This window comes from Girardinichthys multiradiatus, chromosome 4 (genome assembly GCF_021462225.1).
Source record: "Girardinichthys multiradiatus isolate DD_20200921_A chromosome 4, DD_fGirMul_XY1, whole genome shotgun sequence".
NCBI lineage: Eukaryota > Metazoa > Chordata > Actinopteri > Cyprinodontiformes > Goodeidae > Girardinichthys > Girardinichthys multiradiatus.
This window is the reverse complement of record NC_061797.1, coordinates 44,871,955-44,880,949: the sequence shown is the minus strand read 5'-3', so window position 1 is coordinate 44,880,949 and position 8,995 is coordinate 44,871,955.

Genomic DNA, 8,995 nt, shown 5'->3' with positions numbered 1-8,995 from the left:
CATTTTGCTGAGTGTGTTTGTTTGCCTGATAGTCTCAGATAGCAAACATATTAAGAGCACATCATTTAGAGGCAGAAGTACCCAGCGCTTAATAAATGGGAACAGAAAGTATTATATCTGGTCAACAGTTAGCTATTAGGGCTTCCCTTCCCCTTCTTGTTTAGAGATTTTTTATTCATTAACTAAACAGTGCCTGCTGATTTGAGAATTATCTTAACAAAACATTAACAACACTTCGATTAGAGTAAATATTAGTTATATCAGGACTTTGTTTCCAAAAGAGATTTTCTAATATGTTAGTGACAGCTATGAGTAACTGGACTATAAAATCAATGACACAATGCCATTTAATAGGAACATTAGGTTACAACTTTGCTTGGGGACAAAGAGGCATAGTGGGCACCATAAATCATTCAGACAGTTGATAAGGCAAACAGTCGATTTGGAAGTCTGAGTTGGGTGATGAATTATTCAAAAAAGTCAGGACACTTTCTGTATTTCTGTTTCTGTTAAAGCAGACATTTCATCTGTACATGTCAGAAAATAGATGCAATTAGTTCCAAATGAAATAAATTGTAATATCCTGATTCAGGTGGTGCTGTGGACACTTAGTGCCTAATAGTCAGATGTAAATTCGTCTCGTCAGCCACAAGTGAGCAGTGTACTGCCTGGAAAGTTCTTGATATAAAATGTGACCCCCTAAGGTATTTCATTAAACCCATTAATCCAGCAGTAGAATCTCAGTAATATTTTGGTGTCATTACTTTAGCCTCAAACTGTCAGGCCTCTGTGTTGGTGTGCAGTTTGTGTGTGTCTTTTATTTTCCACTCTCTACTCTAGAGCGTTCCCTGGCAGCTGTAGCGGATCAGGACCTGATTTCAGGGCTTCTTAAGGAGCTGGGACTATGAGGGAGACGTCAGCCCATCGCTTCACCTGAGTGATTTTGTCCTTGGATTTTTCAAGACTTCTGGCTCCGTGTCCTGTTCCAAGTGAAGATCAAAGTTTGCTCTTCGCGTCTACCTGTGAGTCTCCCTCCCTCCTCAGCTTTTGGCTCTCTTGCTCAGGATAAGATCCCTTACGGGAAACCGTACTCCTGTTCTCCTGCCTGTCCAGCCTCCTACATGGGAACGCTCAAGCCGAGACATCAAGCCTTACAGATGGAATTGAAAGAAACAACACATCCTGCTGTTCTCCTCCACAGTGGAAGTACCTACCCCGCTCCAGCTTAACCTGTATCACTTTTACCGTAAGTTTAAAATTAATCCTCCAGAAAATATCACCTCCCAACTCTCCAGGAACAGTAACCCTGTCGCTTTCCTTTCCAGTGAAGAGCTTGTTACCTTTCATTCTGCTGTCTGGGTTCCTGTCCTGTCTTAACGTTGCATTATACAAATAAATCTGTTTAAACACTGCTCGGGTCTCGTTTTGCTCACCTCAGAGTTGAAAGAAAAAACGCTCCATTATGACACAAACATGTTCCTTTAAACCAACTAAACTTAGCTAAGCATAATTGGGTAGTTATAATTAAGAGGTGCCATGTTTTGTTTTTTTATGTTTATGGCTATAAAAAAGTAAAAATACTTTATATTTTGTTACTCCATGTTTGCCTTTCAAAAGCATGCACATTCACAATCCATACTAGTACTGACCACCAACTGAAAGCATTTAATGGAGCAAGTATTTTTGTATTTCAAACATGCAGGTGAGGTCTAGTCTTATTAAAAGTGATGCCTCTTGGGCTAACGCTAGCAGGATTCCTCCACAAGTCTTTTATCACCTGTTGAAAGCTCTGTGCTTGAGTGCTGTGAAATAAATGGAAGTATGTATACCTACTGACTGAATATCCCCAGGAGCCATTATCTCACTGACAGAATAAGATATTAGAGCAGTCATCACGAAATTGTGCAAGGAAGCACAGAACTGTGCACTGATGCAAAAGCTTGTGATCCTATATTTAAAGCCGTTTCACCTTATATAATCAAGCACTTCATAATGTCAACAATTTTCTGCAAGAAAAGAATCACATAGCAAAGGTTTTTTTGATTTGGATATTACATCCCTGTATTTAAAAGAACCACATAATTTGTCTTACACTATACATGCATGTGCCAATTGTTGTCAGCCACAAAACACACTTCAGCTTATAATGGGCTTTTCAAGTAAATGTTCAGAGTAGTTTATTTTGATTTACATAAAGGCCTGTAGTGAAGCAGGTTGCAACTTCTTCACTTTCTTTTGCACCAAAACTACCACCAGTTTTGAGGTGAATGTAATAGCTTATTAAATAGTGGTGGTCTTTGCAAATTAAAGGCTTTTTTTTTTTTTGTTTACCCTGGCTATAATGCGCATGGATGTAATATTGACAGCTTTTCCTGATAACAATTCTAAATGCATGCATAACTCACTCAAATATGGGCCAACTGTAAGTATCTAAATACGCTTCACTTTGCAGCAGTTTGAAGAGAATAAGTTTCCTTTTGAGGGCTTTGTGAATTATATGGTTTGATTTGGTCACATTCCACAGACATAACAAAGTTGCAAAGATTTGGTGGAACAGACATCTTTATTCATTTGAACCAGGTTAGTAAATGGTGTAATCTCTAATATATGTTTAACAAACAAAAACAGTGCTCTGAAAGTTTAATACAACTTGAGTGGAGGACTTCGCCTTCCTTTTATAATATTCTGGTGGAACTCTTCAGTCCTTGGAATTGTAAGCTCTACAGGCTCTAACCCTGTCAGACTATTCTCTGTATACTTATTTGTAGAGGTTGAATATGTCTTGCCATGACACTTGAGCACAATTAACCACCTGGTTTAGTGGAAAAACAGCAGTTCTGGGAGCTATGGGACTAGCTGAGAAACTCAGCATCATGTCTACTCCTCACTTCCTAAAACACAGGACCTATCTGTGTGTCTCTATATACAGAACAGAAGATATTTTGAAAAAGAATTGCTCCAACACTGATTTTAAACATTATAAATTCAATACTTAGATGTGCTTACCTAGAATATATATATATATATATATTTTTTTTTTAAGTGTAGAAATTACGTATTTTTCTTTTTTACCAACCCTAATTGTGTTTATGATAACAATTTGAAATAATGTATATTTTTTTGTCTCAGATCAGTGTGCATTGTGTCCTGTAAACAGTCATTTTACAGAATTTAATCTGCAATCAACTTCCTTTTAAATACTACCATAAACCGCTGTGACATTTTTAGATTAGAATTGTTCTCACATTGCAGAATTCAGATTTTGTCTTGGCCTCACTCTGGCAAGGCCAGGGGTCAGCATAAATTTTTCGTGCACTTCCACAAATGAAATTGGTCTAAAGCCAAAAAACCTTTCCAAACATGTGAAAGATTGGGAAAAACGTTGCCATTTCAAAACAAAAACATAAAAACCCAAACTTTGGAAACCAACCCAACATTTGAAAGGATAAATCTGTTTATTTTTCATATTTGCAGAAGGTAGCCAATTTAAATAATGCTCCTAGTTCGTAGCCAAATTCCATAAAAAGACTGACCAAGAAATATCTTTATGCATTAGAAAGGTTTTGCAGATATTCTCAGTTAGTTATCAAGATTCACTGTCAAGAAACTAAAGAGCCACAGGTTGCCAACCTGTGGACTTGGATTTAGTGCTAAATGCAGTTGCTTTCGGTAAGATATTTACTGGTTGTCATATTTGCAATAGATCTGACCCACATACAGAGAACACTCCAGAGAACAGAATGAGTAAAGGTTGCTTATTTGGAAGGTGATAATCAGAAACGTAATGGTCGAAAATCTCACTGTATGGAGAGGGGAAGAGATTGAATGAATACAGTGAAATGGAAAGTAAACTTAAGAACAATAAACTAAAATGATTGTGAGTTCGGCTTACTAGGTAGCTGTGGTCAGGACGCCAGGGGTATAGAGAGATTCAGGATCCAGGTTTAATGAAGGTGAGTGTGTAGAAGGTTTCTTGGGTGCTGTTCTGTGTGAGCTCGGAGCCGACAGGGGTTCGGTGTGCAGATGCTTACGTTGGAGGGTGGACAGGTTACACTTCGGCTTGGTCCAGGAGACGACGCGAGCAGGAAACTGCCAGCTTGATGTGAATCCAAACGAGGACAGGAGATAGGATATGAAATCCACAGAGCATAGATAGGCTTGATCATCCAGAGTAAGTTCCGGAGATGTAGTCAGTACACAGTGACAACGATCCAAAGCTTAGGCTTTCTAAATCTGCAAAAGGAGCAAAGACAAAGTTACACAAAGTCAAAGAACGAAGCATAAACTTGTGTTTGGCTCGAGCTTGTACCACTGGTGGCAAAACACTCTGGCATCGAAGTGCTGGCAGCCTCCTGCTTAAATACTCCTCAGAGTAATCAGTGGAAATAGGTCGCACCTGTCACCCAGCACACCTGAGAGCTCCATCACTGTCTGAAAATGAGCACATGTAGCAAGCACAAAAACACAACCCAGATCCTGACATCATCCCCCCCTCAACGGCTGCCTTTATCAATGGCTTTATCTGGGATACATGGAATGTAGGATGGATACAAAGACTTGTAGGTAAACGGAGACGAACAGCACACACTAATTATAGTCTCAATCTCATAGGGACTGATGAATCGAGGCGAAAGCTTCCATGACATAGACTTAAGGGGTATATCTCGTGCAGACAACCATACCTTCTGTCCAGGCTGGTATTCAGGTGCAGGTCTGCGTTTACGACCAGCAAAACGTTTGTTCTGATCAGCAGTATGGTGTAAGCTCTGGACAGTAGAATTCCAAATGTTCTTGCAGCGGCGGATATGTTGGTGTACAGTGATATATTTTTCGTCGGCAGCAAACAGGGGTAGCGGATAACCAAGGTGAACGTCCAGTGGCAGAAGAAATGTGAGAATTTAATGCATATTCAACCCAAGGTAGGTATGAGTACCAATCAGAGGGTTTAGTGGATGTGAGACATCGTAAGGTAGATTCCAGCTGCTGATTTAATCTTTCGGTCTGACCATTAGACTGAGGGTGGTAACCTGAGGTCAATAAAACCTTTGCCCCGAGAGCTAAACAAAACTGTTTCCAAACCTGCGAGATGAACTGTGGGCCTTGGTCTGATAGAATGTCCTGCGGAATTTCATGGAGACAAAACATATGTTTTGTGAGGAGTTTAGCTGTTTGTAGGGTTGACGGACGTTTTCTGAGTGGAATGAGATGACATGCTTTAGAGAAGCGGCCCACAATAGGGAGAACTGTTGTCATACCTGAGGAGAGAGGAAGTCCAGTAACGAAATCCAAAGCTATGTGAGACCAGGGTCGACTTGGGATGCTGAGAGGTTGAAGAAGACCCGCAGGAGACTGGTTACAGGACTTATTTCTGGCACATGCCTGGACAAACTCAAGCTTGTACCACTGGTGGCAAAACACTCTGGCATCGAAGTGCTGGCAGCCTCCTGCTTAAGTACTCCTCAGAGTAATCAGTGGAAATAAGTCGCACTTGTCACCCACCACACCTGAGAACACCATCTGAAAATGAGCACATGTAGCAAGCACAAAAACACAAACACAAGCCAGATCCTGACAACTGGTCACATTTCCAGCAACCCATCCCAAGAAAAGAAACTTGTTTTAAAGTTTAAGACTTTAGTTCTTCTTTAAAAAAAAAACAAAAAAAATTCTAATGGCAGAATTCTGTGTCTAGATTATTAGTATTTTCAAGACAAAACCCATGGAAAACATAATTACAGCACAGTAATTAACACCAATGACACTGTCACTAAAGAGCATACATTCTGTCAGGATCTGCCATTTTGTTCTTTGTTTTTGTTTACTTTGCCGTTAAACGTTTTCCTTGTTCCTTTGATTAGTAGTTTACTTTTGTTTAGTTAATAGTTGCTTAGAGTCTTGTGCTTGTTTACATGTCCTTAGATTTAGTTCTTTCTAGAGTTACTATTTATGTTAGCTTATGTTTAGGTTTCTTTTCCCTGTTCCTCCCAGTTAGTTTAGTATTTAGTCTCCCCTCCTCTCTCTGCGTTCCCATAGCTCCCATTGCCAAAGTAACTTATTCCCTCAGTTCCCTGCAGCCTGGTCCACACCTGTTACATGTTTCCTGTGATTACCTTCCTCCCTGTCTCATTGGTCCACACTCCACTTCCCTCAGTTTATAAGCTCTCTAGTTTTCTTTGTTCCCCTTGGTTCCTCACGTCAACTACCCTTGTTGTCTTCCAGAGTTCCTCCTTGTGGTTTGTTTTCTGTTTGCCTCCTGAACTTGCGTTTTGGACTTCCTGCCTGATCTCTGTACTCTGCCTATAAGTCAGTGTTCCATCATATTAAAACTTAATCTACTCACCATGCGTCCTCCTCGCCATGTTCTGCATCCCGGTCCTGCTTCCAAACCCGCAACCCTGACACATTCCTTGATTGTATCCCTAGGTTTAGGATAAAATGGGATTTTAACATATTCTGTATGAGTTATGTAACTATTATGGTTTACTGTAAAACCATTAAATTACACGTCTGTGAAATGTGACCTAATTGACAACCTTCAGAAATCTCTGAAATGGCCATCTGTTGGATTTAACCCGTACATTTAAACAACCAATTGTAGCTTCCTATGCATGGTAAAATAGAGGTCTTTGTTTGAAATCCCAGTTTCAATAATTATTTAGCATTAAAGATGCCATATCCAGCATAAGAAATCTCTCTGCTTGAGGTTAAAGTGTTTGGAACAACGAAGCATACTGGTTTGGATGGAGTTGTCATTTTACTAATAGGCATACAGTATGCTCTGAATGTATTTTATGTTCCACACTTTTAAAGAGGGTAGACATAAAATTTGCACATTGTCAGCTTTTTATATAGAGAAATCTAATGCTAAAAGATACATTTTATTTATTACAGTTTTACCACATCTAGGCTGCTTCTTGCATTTGACTTTGAGAAACATTTTAGAGGAACTCCATTAAGCCCAGTCTCATTTATTATCATTTCGCTGGAGTGGGTTCATGAGCCGAGTTCATTTCTGCTTAAGAGGGTTTTAAAGTACACTGTAATTAAAAAGAACTCTAGTACATTTTTGGAATGCTTTGAATGATGCATACAAAGTAGCCAGATGTGTGGAACAATATATTTTGGTAAAAAATAGTAACAGAAATACTGCAAATACCCAGGATGCTAATTACAGTGTTGATATTTTTATACAAATACAATTTTAATAGGGCTGCACGGTGGCGCAGTTGGTAGCACTGTTGCCGTGCAGCAAGAAGGTCCTGGGTTTGATTCCCTTCTTTCTGCATGGAGTTTGCATATTCTCCCCGTGCATGCGTGGGTTCTCAACGGGTACTTCCTCCCACATTCCAAAGACATGCCAGTTATGTTAATTGGTCTCTCTAAATTGTCCTTAGGTGTGTGAATGAGGTTGTTTGTGTGTTGCCCTGGACTGGCGACCTGTCCAGGGTGTACCCCGCCTCTCGCCCGTAGACTGCTGGAGATAGGCTCCAGCTCCCCCACGACCCACTATGGAATAAGCGGTAGAAAATGACTGACTGACTGACTGACTAAAATTTTAATATGTACCTATTCTTAATTATTAAGCTGACTGGAACAGCTAGTGTTAGCAGAGTAACACACGGGCATGTGCCTACATGCCCGTGTGTTACTCTGCCAACACTAGCTGTCAGTCTGACAGAGGGAGGTATCCCAATTCTTGTGGTTTTTAGTATAACAATGACCATCAGTGTCGGGTGCCTTGAGACGACATTTTTGTAAATAAGCACCGTTTAACTAAATAATCTGAACTGAAACTATCTGTGTAGTTATGCTGCTATAGGCTTAGGCTGTTGGAGGACATACTGACCATTTTCACCCTCTTCGCTACATTCTCACACTACTCTCCAATTTTGCATTATTTGCTGTTATTTCAGCTTTTAACTTTGTTCTCTCTTTTCTCTTCCTAGAAGCTACTCCTGGCCTGGCTCTGTCTACCTGTGACACCTTTCTGGAGAGGGGAATCGTCTGAGCTTCTGCTGGCAACAACTTAATGCTCACCCTCTACCGATGATCCACATGCCCATGTCTTTTAGTGTTTAACCCTTTCTCTCTCCTAGACATGGCGATTGACTGAGCTTCTACTATAACTAACTCTGTGCTCTCTTTCAGACTCTAACCTTGAAAACTGGCTCAGAGTTTATCTGTTCTTTCTTTCTAGGTGAAACGACTAAAGGAGCTCCATCCATTAACATTTACTTTTCCTTCCCATAGAAAGTACTCCTATATCAGTGCTTCTTTGTTCTCTTTGTGTCTCTGCTCTGTTCTCTCAAACCCCCAGTCGGCCGCCAACTGCTGAAGATCCTAAAGAATGAGACAAAAATATCCTCTCAAGAAGAGAACAAACCTGGACCCAAAGACAGAAAACCAAACAATAGCCAGGGCCATAACAGGAGGAGAATGCTAAAGCAAATATATTGGACAGTAGTAGACTGAGGCTCAACAGTAAACAACAATGATGATACATTTTATACCCAAATGACCTTGCACTGACTCAGACTCAAATTGGCTGTGCCAGCCAGTGGTTCTTTGTTTGCTGTAAATGTCAGTGTGAAAACTCTTGAAAAAAGAAAATAGATTTATTAGATTACATCTTCATGAATTAGCTAAATGTATAATTTTACAGTGTATTTCCCGTTGTAATAAAAAAATAAAAAACAGCAGAGCACCTGAGTTTCCATTGGAAGACTTACATTGTTGACTGTCTCGTAAAATACCTATTCTACATAATTTTAACAAACAATCTATAATGTTTTATATCTTTTTGAATAAAATTCTGATATTGGTGTGAATGTTTTTATAATTCTTCTGAAGTGTTTTATAAATAAAAACTATGACCTAAATAGTTGGCCCTACTTCAGTAGGCCAAGTGTTGAAATAGTATTGAGTAAAAACATTTCCTTTTTTTTTTTTATTTACAATTACCTGAAGGGACAAAAGCTAGATATTATACAAATTT